Raw genomic sequence first — 15,364 nt, 5'->3', positions numbered from 1 at the left:
CCCAGATGCCAATGATTCGTTTAGTTTTACCATATCTGAGTGTCGATGTGACGTGCTTTCTTTGGAGTAGGCCAGGTAATAAACCTGTAGTTGTTCGCTTCAGATGATTTTGCGCTACTTATACACTCTGGGACTGTTTAATTGGAGCAATATATTTGCCATTTTAGGTATGGTTCTTTAATCATGAGGTTTACAGAATGTGCCATCTCTAGAGTTTGTCCATTTCTCCATTTGTTTTGTCTTGGCACCTTCTGTGAAGAAGGAGGTTAGGTTTGATCTAGATATTCCAATGATTAGTTCTTCTACAGAAGAACTTGCGGGTCCTTCCTCTGACCAATTTGTCTGATCGTTTATTACTCAAACTTTCCTTGCGTCCTGGCATTAAACTATTGCCAGGTTGTTTTCCAAAATTTTGAAGATTTTCGATGCACTCAATGACTATTGAATTTTCGGTTCTGTCCTTTTGCTGATGCTTTTAGGGCTGCTTGGCTGTTAGATTTTTTCTAACTAAACTGAATTTTTTCAGTTTTTCTCTGTTATAATCAGATTGGTTTTGCCATCTTGCTATATATATGGTGTATTTCTGTGATTTTAACTAAAAATAATAATATGCCGATAATATGCAGAAATCTGCCTGGGCAGCAAAACAGCGAGAATAGTCAGGGTAATTGCAAGTTAATCACTACGTAGACTCCAAAATAAAAAAAAATCAGCTATAGTTTTCATGAAACAACGTGATATTCTCATTTCATCTATATTTTGTTTTCTACCTTCCAGGTTTAAATGAAAAAAGGAATTTTGTCAAAATTCTTTAGCATTGTCAAAGGGCAAATTTTCAAAACAGTCTTTTAGGGTATTGTTCTCACTATCTTTGTTTATTTTAGTAATTTTATATTGCTGTTCGTCAATTGCTTGCTTTATATGCTCTCGATAAATTTTATTTCGTAAAATAAAATTTAGTGGCTATTCGATGTAAGCATTGCTATTTCATCAAGCTCGTAAATGATAAACCAAACTTTTTACTATGCTTTTGCCCTAAGAGCGTGCAGTTCTGTCTTTCACCTGTACGGTCAAAGTTTCGAGCGATTTTTCCACTGTTTCGCGCTTTCCCGAGGACGGCTTGCTGTCGGCCGACGGAAAGAGGGTGGAGAGACGACCTTGACAAATGTTTGTAACTGTCTGGGGTTGAAGCCACCCTCTCCGAAAGCATTTCTTCATGCAACAATGCCCCGTCGCTTCTCCCAAACCAAATTGTTTCTAACAGCCCCCCGCCCCGTAGTAGTTCTCAAATAACCTCCGCCCTTCCGCTCACCGAGAATACAAATCGACTGATTCTTAGCTCTGCCTTCGAACAATGTTTAACTCCTGTCACCAAGGCATTCCTTCGATTTGTTGGAGAAGTTTAAAAAAAAGGCCGTGTATTATTTTCATCCAATTAGCTGTTAAACTAAGGACGATATTACTCAAAATTACGAGAGGTAAAAACTGTTACACTTCTAATTATTGTTGTTATGGTTGAATATCCACTAGCAACAGATATTACCATCGCAGATATTACTCGCGGTAGCCGAGTGGTTAGCATGAGAGATTCTCACGCCGCGGTCATGGGTTCGATTCCCACCGTCGCCTCTGGCCCTTTTTTCACGATAACCCCCCCCCCCCCCAATTTATATATATAAGAATTCGTCACCATGGCTAATATACATAGATCATAATGCCAAAAAAAAGCTTAGTTTAAAACTATGTAAATAACAATTAAATTGCATGTTTACTTCTATAATAAAATTATTAGATGAACCTGTATGACTTTAGTACTGTCAAATGAATGAATTTTAATTCGTCCTTCTCTCTCTCTCTCTCTCTCACTCACTCTCTCTCTCTCTCTCTCTCTCTCTCTCTCTCTCTCCAATTATTCTCATTTCTCGTTAATTGATATTGAGTTGATAGAGAGACAGAAATTTGCGAGATTTTCTCTCTCTCTCTCTCTCTCTCTCTCTCTCTCTCTCCCCTCCAATTTTTCTCGTTTCTCGTTAGTTGATAGAGGGAACTAAATTTGCGAAATTGTTTCTCTCTGTCTCTCACCCTCTCTCTCTCTCTCTCTTTCTCTCTCTCTCTCCAATTTTTCTCGTTTTTCGTTAGTTGATAGAGGGAATTAAATTTGCGAAAAAAAATTTCTCTCTCTCTCTTTCTCTCTCTCTTCTCTCTCTCTTCTCTCTCTCTCTCTCACTCTCTCTCTCTCCAATTATTCTCTTTTCTCGTTAATTAATAGAGAGTTGATAGAAGGACCTAAATGTGCGAGGTTTTTCTTTCTCTCTCTCCAGTTATTCTCGTTTCTCTTTAATTGATAGCAAGTTAATAGAGGGACCTAAATTTTTAAATTTGCGAGATTTCTCTCTCTCTCTCTCACTCTCTCTCTCTCTCTCTCTCTCACTCACTCACACATGTATCTATCTATCTCAGCTCAGAATTGAGAAATTGCTTGTAACGGGTAAAAACAAATTCAAAGAGTATTGAAAATAGTTTAACAAGGCCAAGATGTATTAATTCCTTTCCATTGAAGGTAACTGATTGGATTGTGATTGATTGCATTCAACATGAACGACAGCGTATAAATCCACTATGTGAACTGCTCAGGTGCGCTAATTACTTATCGATCTCTTTAGACTATTGTCGTGTGATGAAATGGGACAACTACTAGCTTTTACCCCAATACCTGAATATTCTGATACACAGTACTCTAAAGCGTAAATGAATGGATTTCTGTAGCATTTACTTCTCAATTTAAACTAAAGGACATATAAAATTGAGTAAATTTAAAGTCGGGCTTATCATAAGAGCTTATGTCAGTTTATTTGTATTTTTCCACTATCTCTTGCATAATCATCATGTTTGTATATGACATAATTGCACTCTACAGGGCAATGTTTTGACATTATTGCTACTTTCATTTTTTATTAATTGTACACATAAACTGTTCCATAGATTAATACATGTAACTGTGAAACATAACAATGAAGGTTCAATACAAAGATAGATATTTAATAGCAGGAAACAGATATGTGTCTGGCCGAGAAGGAATAGCGAGAATATTTGGAGCCGGAGATGCATTAGAAAGGAGAAAACAGGTGACTGGTGTTTCGCCTTTCTTACCACATTGTGACGATTTTGTTTTATCTGGCGATTTATTTTAGATTGCAGGCAATCTGCACGAGCACACGAGGAAAGAGTGCGATGGATCCAGTCAAAAATACGGTAAATGATAAATGGCAAGACGTTCACTTAACATGTTAAAATGGTAACAAAGTAGAACGCTAATTGTTCATCTCATCCTTAATGACTAATCTGGTTTCCCAGTCGGTTTTCCTTTTTCCAGCCTGTGACGATCTTATCTTTGCATGGGAACAGGGACACTGTCGCTCTATTCAACGACAATTTCCCATTTGTTAATTAAATGAAGAAGCAGGAAGAAGAATTTTTTAAACGCTATTTCTTGTCGTATTTATGCCAGAGATGTAAAATACACAGATTAGTTCATGATACAGAGAAAACTCAGGCTTGACAAGAATGTTAAAACGAAAATTTTAAATTTAGTTAAAGCTGAGTGGAGGAAATCAATTTGAATTTGAAATCTATTCGAACTAAATTTCTTTTTGTATATTAATTTTGAAAATACATAAGTTGAGATAAAGCTCAGAAAGCGAATTTTGACAGCTTACTTATCGAAATCAAGGGATATTTCCTGTAAGTTAAATCATCATTGTTATTAAATTTATTATTTTTAGAATACCTAACTGTAAAATTTTTAGCAAAGTTGATCATTTTTCTTAATTAAAGCTTTTGAATATAAAACACGTAGCAAACATGATTTAATTGCAAGGTGTAAATTTAACACGTTTATTAATTTACTTTTATAACGTGGTTGATATTTAATGAATATCAAAATTCATATTAAAAATTTGTGCCTATATGTTTTTTTAAAACTTTTTTTTCTGTCCTGACCCTAAGGGCCTGCATCCGGAGGTCACGTGTTACGCGAAACCAACCAACGCTGGAACCCAAAGGATTTGGGTAGTAGGTTAGGGTGTGGAACTTTTGGAAGCGGGATCCGTCCTATTCTTTGGCCACACGAAATGACGAGATCGTGGTGGATGATGTAGTAAGGAGCAATAGACGATTTGTTTGAGAACATTTAACTGGAAGACTTTGATAGGCTTGGCAGATCCCCACAGTTCCTCTCCGCATGTACAGAGTGGTCGCAGTACCTGACTGGAAAGGATAGATATACTCTCAAACGGGTTTAAAGCTTCTTAAAACCAGTTTTTGAATCAAACCATCTTTTCCAACCAGGGAATTAAAAACTCACTCCACCTCAATTATTTCTACGGTCGCAGTAATGTCTTGTATACAATTAATTACGTTTTGAAAGTCAGGACAGATTTCGGTTCCGAAAATCTCCCCATCTTATGACTTTTGTTAAGTTGATATCTCTTTAGTCTTGTATGGGGATGCCAAGTAAATCTACTGTCTAGGCATAGTCGTATGTATCTCCCTTGAGTTGATAGCTACTTGCTGTTGATGTACAATAGAGGGCAAGTCTGTTTTTTTAATGTAAATGTTCACTGGACATCTTTGTTCAGGAAGGATTCAGTCTTATCCTTTATTCACTGTCTTTCTGAAGCTTCGATTTTTTAAAATATATTTTTATTGTTTTAATTAATATATAAAAACATACAATTTTTTGTTGCAACGGTTACTTAAATATTTCCTATACCTACTTACAAGATCATCTTTTAATTCCAGTTCGGCGCTTATTTTTTCTTTAGGGCAAGTATTGTATTGCATAGAATGGATCTTGTTTCTTTTATATTTCTTTTACAGTTTAATATTTTATGCTTCAGATCATATGTATCGGCATTTGGCATAAAAGTGAATCCTTTTTCCACAATTGGCCTATTTATGTAACCCATAATCCATAATAGGTTAGTGGTCTATTTGCTACTGTTTGCCAAGGCCTTATCGCAGTAATCCTTGCAGTGGCGTCTGTGGAGAAAGGTATTTGAAAAACTGGCCAACCCCTGTTGAGAAATATTCGAGCTGCCAGGCAGTCAGCAGGTTAACATATGACATAACTTTTGACATTTGACTTACAATATGGGTGTGGGTAGCGAGAGTACAAACTACTTTTTATTCCCTTAGAATTACATAATTGAACTCTTGCTGTCTGCGCCTAGTCCTGTCTAGTCTAATGCCACAATCCGCAGAATAAATTAAAAATTTGTCTGCAGTCGTTATAATGAACTATAATGAGCTAGGGAGCGCAGAAAGCATATATAACTCCTCTTTTCGAAACCGATCCAAATGTAAATGTGAAGTATCCATTTGGCAAAATATGTTTTTAAGTCGGCCCAGCACAGCTCAATAGCCATATTTTTTGGTATTCGTTATATTTATGGGACCATATAATTTTTGGCCTTCCAAAAATAGTAATTTCATTGATAAGCAAGCGAAAGACTACTCTTCTCCGTTTGTCACTAAGCCGTTTCTGTAAATTGTATCGACTAACCGCGCCATTAACTTTGTTCCCAATATTTTTCAGTTAACGTAAGAATAGAGAAAGATAAAAATTTAAAAAAAATGTTATTTATGGATATTAGTTTGGTCAGAAATCTTGTCGCTAAAACTTTAGCAGTAAATTCAGTGGAGGTTCATAGATAACATCCTCATCGCATCCGTTGGGATTGCTACGTTGCTTAGATTAATAATCGGTTTAGAAATCAGAATAGTGTCATCTGGAAAGGTTTTTGGTTTTGTAGGAAAGTCAGCGGTATAAACGGTAACAGTGTTGGACAAAAATGCTCCCCTGTGATGCCTGATTTATTAATCTGTTATGTGAATATTTGTTGCCATACCTTACTTTGAAAGAACTGTCAATTGAATATGATTGGTTTCTTATCAAAAGAAATTATTTTTTTTACAAAAGCTTTTGCATGCATTTTGGTCTGAATTTTTTCGGAACATTTGGTCTGCCTAGCCTCGCTGATTTGGCCGTCAGACGCCTTTTCGGATCTTGCAATGTTCCGTAGTATACATAATCTGTGTGATTCTTTTATTAATAACAAAAAGACTCGATTGACCTACAAAAATTTCACAATTCAGGAAAATCTATAATTTGGTCTGTCATTCGCGTTTCGGCATCTAGCCATCATCACTTGGGCTTTGGGTGATTTTGCCCGAGAAAAGGGAGAAATCGAAACGTATCTGGTTGACCAAAAGAGCTGAATGATTCTGTATATCGGGTTGTCCGGAAAATAATGCAGGATTTTAAGTTTTCATTAAAAAAAATCTATATAAAATATTCTGTTTACGTTTACAGGATTACTCATTTGTATGAANGTATGGGAAATTATTTTGATTAAAGAACATTGCTTTAAAGTAACTAGTTTCTTTTTTTTTGTTTAATACCAAAATCCTGCATTATTTTCCGGACAACCCAATATATACGGAAGTATAAATCATACGCGCTGCGTTATTATCGAAAAAACAAAACTAGTGTTTTTTTGTATATTTTTAATAAGATAATTGTATATATCATTCTTAGCTAATACTTAAAATATTTCTGTTAGTTATTATTTAATTAATTTATTTATAATTAATGTATCCTTCTGGAAAGGAATTTAATAGTTTTTTTCCTCTAGGAGGATGTAACAGTTTAGATAAATGAGGTAGATAAGGAGGCGGTATCTGTCGGGGCCACCCTGGAGTTACCAACCCCTATTTCAACCCCAGCGCATCCTTTGAACCACCCCTCAAACCCCGCACTCGCGAAAAATAAGCGCAATTTTCAAACCTGTTTCAACCATTCTAATATAATATCATTTATATTAATCAAAATTTCCGTCGGGAAGAAGTGTGTTCAGTGTGAGGAACGAATTTTTACGCCCCTTGTTTATTTTGCGAGATTAAATAGGCAACCACGTGCATTAGCATTAGCGTAACACGGGATGGATTTTTAATAATTGCCCGTGTTTACTGACTAAACAGTTTTGCGTGACGGCGAAATCGAAAAAACCGAAAACATTCGTAGGGCGTGGAAAGGGTTCTCGATTGCCCAGAGGCGACACGAGACCACTGCTGATAATTACCGGTCGAGGAGGTCTACGACACGAAACTTGAAGGGGTCGAAGAGTAAAAACTGGGGTATTAAAACCTTATCACCTGATAAGGATCACTCATTCTTCATCCCCCCGTGAGTCACAACTCGTGTTGGAATCCGTAAAGAAAACCGTAGGCAAAAACCAGGACCGATCGTCCTTTAGATACGTTAAACGTATTCATAGGTACCGCACGTCATTACCGTCCTACGTGTGAAATAATGATAATTATGTGTAAAAATGTAACCGAGCTGATGAGCCCAATTGCTCCTGGAATATGCTTATTACTTCGGAGAAAAATTTACATAAATATCCGTGTTATATTACCCTAGAGAAAACCTTCAGAAGAGTAATTTCTTAAAAAAATGGTTAACTCAGTTACGATGTTTAACTAAAATTTTATCCGACCACTGGACTTAATAGTGTTTTTACATAATTGACATATTCATTACGGGGGGATCGATTTTTAATAAATTATTAAGACTTTTTGAGGTCAGATAGTACTGCGTTCTTTCGTCGGTTGCAAAGTAGGTATTATTATTATCATGTGGATATATATATATANATTATATATAATTATATTTATATATTTTCAAGATATATAATCGTTATATTGAATAAGACAATTGTTAGTAGTTTATTTGATACTTTCTATCTAAATGTACTAACGGACAAAACAAACGGACCACCATTCAATTTTAATGTATTTAGGTTTATCATATTTGGCATACCAAAAATAAGTATGCCTGTAAAAATAAGATATTTACAAAGAAAATCTTATTACATATTTTAAAAAAAAATTGCGTAAAGAACAAAAAAAAATAGAAAATTCAATAACCATTAAATCAAAAATGTTTAACAAATTGACCCCGTTAATACCTAGCATTTCCACCTCTGGCTCGAATCACATCCATTCGGTGAATATCATTTTTGAGCTGAATCCCTGCCAAAAACGACATAGCATAACAATGGGTATTAATGTTTGTCAAAATTTCATTAAAAACAAGGTTATATATGTAATATGACCTAGAGTAGGAAAATCGGTAGTTGTGGTGGGGACATATAAGTCGGGAGGGAAACGAAAAAGCAGACGAGGCGGCTAAGGCCGTGACGTCCCAACCTTCGGACTTATCCAAAGCGATCGTGACCAATGATTCTAAAACTGCAATAAAAAACATGAATAAAACGAGGTGGCAGCGTCGGTGGGCCGGATTGGCAGACAAGCTCTCACGTATCAAGAGCACTGAGGTGGGCCTCTTAGAAGAGGGGTCATCCTTACCAGATTAAGAAGGCCTTGCGCGGTTGACATATTACATTTGGCATAAAGCCGGCGTGTGTCCAGCATTTGCTTTTTTTGCTAGGTGCGTTACACATAGTCGAAAAGTGTAATTCCTTGGCTCCTTATAGAGAGCGTGTAGGAATGCCACCTAATATGAAAGTTGTACTTCTGTTTGTTTCGATTTCTGGAGGAAACAGGGTGAAATACTGATAGTTTTTTGTCCCAAAAATCTAATTAGAATTCATTACAAAAATTATACATTTTTATAACTATTATATAATTGGCGATTATCCTTTTTGAAATGAATCCTTTGCAAAAAGGCCTGCCGTAACAATGGGCCTCATTTTTCCACTAAATTCCCACAAATCCATCATTCCATCGAGATTCGGCCTACAAGAAACGTTTAGTTCCATATGGTTATTATTTCAAAACTGCTGGATCCGCTGATAGAAATATTAACGAAGCCAAGTGGTTAATTTCACATGCCATAACGATATATCTGGAAGCAAGTGATGGCCTCCGCCGCGCTGGTTGGGAGATATTAATAAAGTTTCTTCACGGATATTGCCGTGAAAATCGCATCTTCCCTTCCATCCCCGTCGTATTTTGTCTCGGGGGTTCTTCGGCTCTTCCCGTCCTCCGCCCCAATAAAACGAACACCTGTTGTTTAAAAGAAAGATCGGAAAAACAAATTCTGGAAAATTTGGACATTTTTGACCGACTTGCTAAGAAACATAGAAACCTAGCGTTGGATAAAATAGTAATATAATACTCAAATATTTCATAGAGCAAGCTTAAAAAAGCTCATAAACCTATAATGCTAAACATCGGTCAGCACTTATTTATATGACAATTTTACCACTGGAAAACTAACAAATTCAATAAATTGCGTCCATAAAATATTTTAAATGATCAAATACTTTCAGTACTTCTATCACATTTGCAATTATAATATGTAAATATTGTTTGACTGATAAAAAATTAACAGGCGTTTCTTTGAAAAGAAATACGAGAGAGAGCGAGAGAGAGAGAGAGAGAGAGAGAGAGAGAGAGAGAGAGAGAGAGAGAGAGAGAGAGAAAGAGAGAGATAGTAGAATGAGAAAAGAGATATAGATTTACAGTTTTTACCCCTTAATAGAGAGCAAATAAGAGGAGGCAGCAAGAAAGGATAGAGATGTTTCTATAAGAGAGAAATGAAAAAGAGAAAGAAGGAGATAATAGAGATAAATAAAAAAATAAATAGATAGATAGAGAAAGAGGAGAAAGAAAGAAAGAGAAAGATATAAAGGACAGAGAGAGAGAGAGAGAGAGAAAGAGAGAAAGGGCAGAAAGAGATAGAGATACAGAAAGGACAGTCATAGAAAGAGAGAAAGGAGAGAGAGAGAGAGAGAGAGAGAGAGAGAGAGAGAGAGTGAGAGAGTGAGAGAGAGAGAGAGAGCCGTAATGAATCGAACGGAAGATAGATACACAGACGCACAGAAACAGATTTAGTTTATGCACGTTGTTACAATGAGGATGTAACAAGGAGGACTGAAAATACAGCGTTAGGAGAACGGAGATTTGGTAATAAAAATGAGAGAGTATACGGTGAAAGAAGAGAGTGAACGAGAGGGAGAAAGACAGTTCAATAAATAGATATACTTATCGTTATCGAGATGATTAGTGGTAGAAAATATATTGAGGGAGGAGTGTGGTAGAAAATAGAAGAGATAAAAGGTGATGTAAAAAGTGAGAGTGAAAAAAGAGAAGTAGAAAACGAAAATTTTTAATGATAGGTAATCAATTAATAAATAAAAATAAAGAAGTATATTATATATAAATATAATATATAAAATATTATATATATTTTAAAACCATAGATGGAAAAATGGCGGATATAAAAAATAATGAATGCAATAAAATTATTCGTAGATGGAAAAATGACGGATATAAAAAATAATGAATGCAATAAAATTATTCAGAGTAAGTGAATTAGCAGGTGAGATAGATAGATAGAAAAATAGACAGACAGATAGAGAGAAAAAGAGAGAGAGGAGAGAGTGAGAATGAATTAATATAATTTTATTTAACAATCTAGCAAATTCTCTTACAATTGACGAGAAAAGAACAAATTGTTGTTTCAAACAAATAAACAATACGGTTTTTTCCACCTTCGGTCGACTGAAATTGATTTAAATTCAATTTAAAAATGAAGTGTTGCTTTTGAAATTTTGCCAGAGTATGAAAATGGACAATTTTAATGGTGACTGTGAAAAATAGAAACACCTACATGGAAGAAACATCTTTTAGAAATGCCTTTTTCAATCAAGCCCGCTCGGGTTAATGAGGGCCGTGAGATCTACTTAGAAAGCCATTAGCGTTGATCGACTCGAAGGTGAGAGAACATCACGGCCTTCTTTCTCTTTGATAGTAAAACATGTCAAAAACCGTTACAATTCGACAAAATGTACGTTAAATAATTGTTTATTCGTTAGTTTGTTCCAATCAAGTAATAATCATCAGACTCTTACATTTTTTATATTGATAATCAGACTGAGAGTTTTTAAAATAATAATTTAGCAAGTTTACAACTTGACACTATTAATATTTTATTTATCTTTGAATCCTTTATTGCACACTGGAAAAATTGAATTTCTTGGTCCAAAACGGATGTATAAAAACGTTAGTTTTGTACATAACGTCATAAAGTTTTTACAACGTCGACCTTGCCAAACGGAAGATCACCCTGCAGAATTTAATCAAGTACCGTTTGAAAAGGCCGGCTTGAAGATCCCAATTCTAGAAGTTAGTCGCAAATTTAATGAGGGTGCGACCTGTTCCGGATGTTTTGATGAGTATACTGGACCCGAGGGGGTTGTTGAGGGCGAGGATCAACCCTCCAGGTTGTAAACCTGGCAAAACAGGCAATCAAGGGAAAGACCGAGGATTAGCATGCCGGCGCCGCCTCCAAGGCCGCCCCCCGACCGCGGTTCGTTCGCCCCCGCCCTTGATAGATGGCAGGGCTTACGTCAATACGTTCTTCATCCGTGATCTGTATACGTATTTTCTTGATGTCTGTTAATCTTGCCAGTCACATTCGTGTCGTATGAATTTGCAACATACAAAAAAATAATTGACAAGTTACAGCATATGTTTTACTTTCATTTAAAAATGAACAGGTACGGATAAGGAATAATAACGTACATACATTGATGGACAAATTTAACGCACCACTAAATTTATTTAGTTTAAAATTAAATCCATTATGTTTCTATATTAGTTACAGGCAATTAGGAACTATCATAGTCAAAATAAACAGTATTTACTTCTTTTGTTTACTTTTGTACTGTTTAATCCCATTGCAAAAAAAGTAGCATTATGCCCTTCTATTCTGCTACGCCCAACTATCGCTTTCAGTTAATTTTTCCTTTCGTTGATTTCATTTGATATTATTCTTATTAATTATTCGGAAATCGTGAGATGCGGTCTGGTGTGATGTAGGTTTCAGAAAAACATTTTTCTTTATCGTGCCAACGTTTCGATCTTTATTGAGATCATCTTCAGGCCCTGGGATTTACAAACATTGTTTAAATTTAACCTAGGAATTAATTAAGATTTTTAGTTGAGATGAAAAAAGTTAATGGCACGAGAGGGATTCGAACCCACGACCTTCGGCTAGATACGCCGCTCTCTACCACCTGAGCTATCGTGACCTCGATCCACTCGGACATCAACTCCCCATCTCAACCCCACCTTATGAGTTTTCCCTCCTTTTGCCATTTTTCAAATGTCGTGTAATCGGTTTGGATTCTCGACGACAATTGAAATGGCGACGGAGAGCTTTAGTGAAGTATACTTTATTTCAATTCATTAAATTCACTAATTTCGTGGTCCGCTTGACCAATTAAACTCATAAGGTGGGGTTTAGATGGGGAGTTGATGTCCGAGTGGATCGAGGTCACGATAGCTTAGGTGGTCGAGCAGCGGCGTATCTAGCCGAAGGTCGTGGGTTCGAATCCCTCTCTGTCATTAACTTTTTTTCATCTCAACTAAAAACTTTAATTAATTGTAATGATTTAATTGGTCAAGCGGACCACGAAATTAGTGAATTTAACCTAGGAGTTGACCTAGGATGATAGACGAGAGAGACGATAAACTCATCCGCCATCAGGCTCAAGAAACCGCAGCATTACGTGTTATGAGATAAGAAATCTGATAAGACAAGTCCGAAATATTTCAGTTTCTTCCAGGACTGTAAGAAAGCTAAATGAACATAACATCAGCACCCGGCACCCGGCTCGTAGACCTCTTTTTATCACAGCTCATAAAATAGGCAGGCCTCCAATTCGCACGGGAACATGTGAATTGGACATGGAAGATTTAGGACGCCTTCTGTTTACAGATGAAGTGAGAGTTGGCCTCAATTCTTCAGCTGGGCGTAAATTCATATGGAGACGCTCAAGAGAAAGGTACGCCCCATGATGTATAGTTCCTCAGGTGGTATTGTGGTGGCATTTCCTTGGATGCCCGGTAGTTGAGGAAGATCTCCAAATTTACCGAATACAAGACAATCGAAGAACATTTAATGCCACTTGTTCCCCCATCTGTGAGAGATTATTATTGTATCCTATTGTAGAATAATGCCAGGCCCATAATGCCATAGAGCACGTGTTGTGTAAACTACATGAATGAGGTTGGTATTGACGCTGGGTGTGTCAAGCTCGATGTCCACATTTGGGACTAACCTAAGCGCAAAGTACGTCAGCGGAACCCAAGTCCTAACACTCAAGAAGAGTTGGAAACGGCTGTTCTTGATGAATTGGAAAGAATTCCTCCGGATTTTATCTGAAATATTTTCGAAGGGATGCAAAGACATTTAACGGACGTGATTCGTGCCAGATGTGAAAATACTATCATTATAGAATCAGATAAGAAACATTTTCTTTTTAAATGTCTTATTTTTACAACTAAACCTATTTTTGATATGCAAAATATGAATAAATTTCAATACTTCAAAATTTAAGGGTGGTGCGTTAATTTTGACCAAAGATGATAAAAATAAAACCTTTCTGTTTACAAAATCTAATAATCTTATGCAGTTTTATTGGATCTCATTGCGTTCTTAATGGACATTTTAATCAGCTTATGATTGCTATATTTCAACATTTATTGTTTTATTAGTCCAAGTTAGCCAACTTGGAGATGTCCGATCACTCCTTGCACTTCTTGGCATCTATACCATTCAACTGGATCATTCATTTCCCTAAATATCTAAAAGTTATCACTTTCAGAAGACGATTTCTTGTTGTGAAAACTTGCAAATGATGAGGCCGAACTACACTAGCCTTCTGGAGAAATTCAAGAACCATCTGTTTAGGGAAGTCGTGAGCTAGCAATGAATTCCGGTTTTAACACTGTTTTTAGAAATATCACTTCGCTTGATCGAGGTGAGACCGACTGGACATCAACACTTCATATCAAGAAACTTTGAATAATAGTTCAAATACATGAAGATTATCCGGAAAACGTCAAACTAGAATCTTTCAAAAGAAACACCCCATCGACATTATCACCGAAGACAGATGTCCGCTCTGCCAAGATTGTACTCAATAAACATAAGGAACAGTATTTTGGTAATTCAAATACAGACAATCATAAAATTGAAAGCCTACTTTGTTATGAGAACGATGTTAAAAAAATTTAACGATTTATACTTCCTTAGCGAAAGTTCACTTCTTAGAAAATTACTATTACAGTCGTAGAGTATAAGTTCCTCTTTTGCCTCATTTCATGTCTTACTTTAGTTGTTTACTTGCAACAACCTCCGAAATAGACTTTTTTTTGTATAATTTAAAACTCTTTTATATTTATATTACATTTTTCATTGAGATAATACTTAAATTAATGTTTCGATTAATATTATATTTACTACATTAATTATTACTTTGTTGTCGATATGTTGTACAACTTTGTTTTTAATATTGGGTTGTCCGGAAAATAATGCAGGATTTTGGTATTAAACAAAAAAAAAGAAACTAGTTACTTTAAAGCAATGTTCTTTAATCAAAATAATTTCCNTTAAAAAAATGAATTTATACAATGCTAGAAAATTTTAGATTAAAAAAATGAATTTATACAATACTAGAAAATTTTAGATTAAAAAAATGAATTTGTACAATGCTAGAAAATTTTAGATTAAAAAAATGAATTTATACAATGCTAGAAATTTTAGATAAATAAATAAAATTTTATACAATGCTAGAAAATTTTAGATTAAAAAAATGAATTTATACAATGCTAGAAATTTTAGATTAAAAAAATAAATTTATACAATGCTAGAAAATTTTAGATTAAAAAAATTAATTTATGCAATGCTGGAAAATTTAAAAATTTAAATTAATCTAAAATTTTCTAGCATTGTATAACTTCATTTTTTTAATCTAAAATTTCTAGCATTGTATAAATTCATTTTTTTTATCTGAATTTTCTAGCATTGCATAAATTCAATTTTTTAATCTAAAATTTCTAGCATTGTATAAATTCATTTTTTTAATCTAAAATTTTCTAACAATGTATAAATTCATTTTTTTCATATCCTACATGTATTTGTAAGATTTAAACAATGTTTATAAATCCCAGGCACTGAAGATGATCTCAATAAAGATCGAAACATTGGCATGATAAAGAAAATGTTTTTCTAAAACCTACGTCGCACCAGACCGCACCTCATGATCTCCAAATAATCATTAATTATTATTCCAGTTATTAATTAACATTTAACTACCCTTCGCTATGAGAAATGTATTCTTAAAAAGAAATAAAATAACACTCATTCATTTTAATATGATAAAAACTATTACGTGCTTATGTATTTAAGGTAATATAATTATAAGATTAATTAATCTTTTTATTTAAGGTCTTGGTTGAGATGACAAAGTTGGGCTTTTTTCATCTC

The sequence above is a fragment of the Cimex lectularius genome, unplaced genomic scaffold, assembly GCF_000648675.2.
Source record: "Cimex lectularius strain Harlan isolate CLEC.00 unplaced genomic scaffold, Clec_2.1 scaffold18, whole genome shotgun sequence".
NCBI lineage: Eukaryota > Metazoa > Arthropoda > Insecta > Hemiptera > Cimicidae > Cimex > Cimex lectularius.
The sequence above is the reverse complement of the archived record's forward strand: the minus strand, read 5'-3'. Positions refer to the sequence as shown.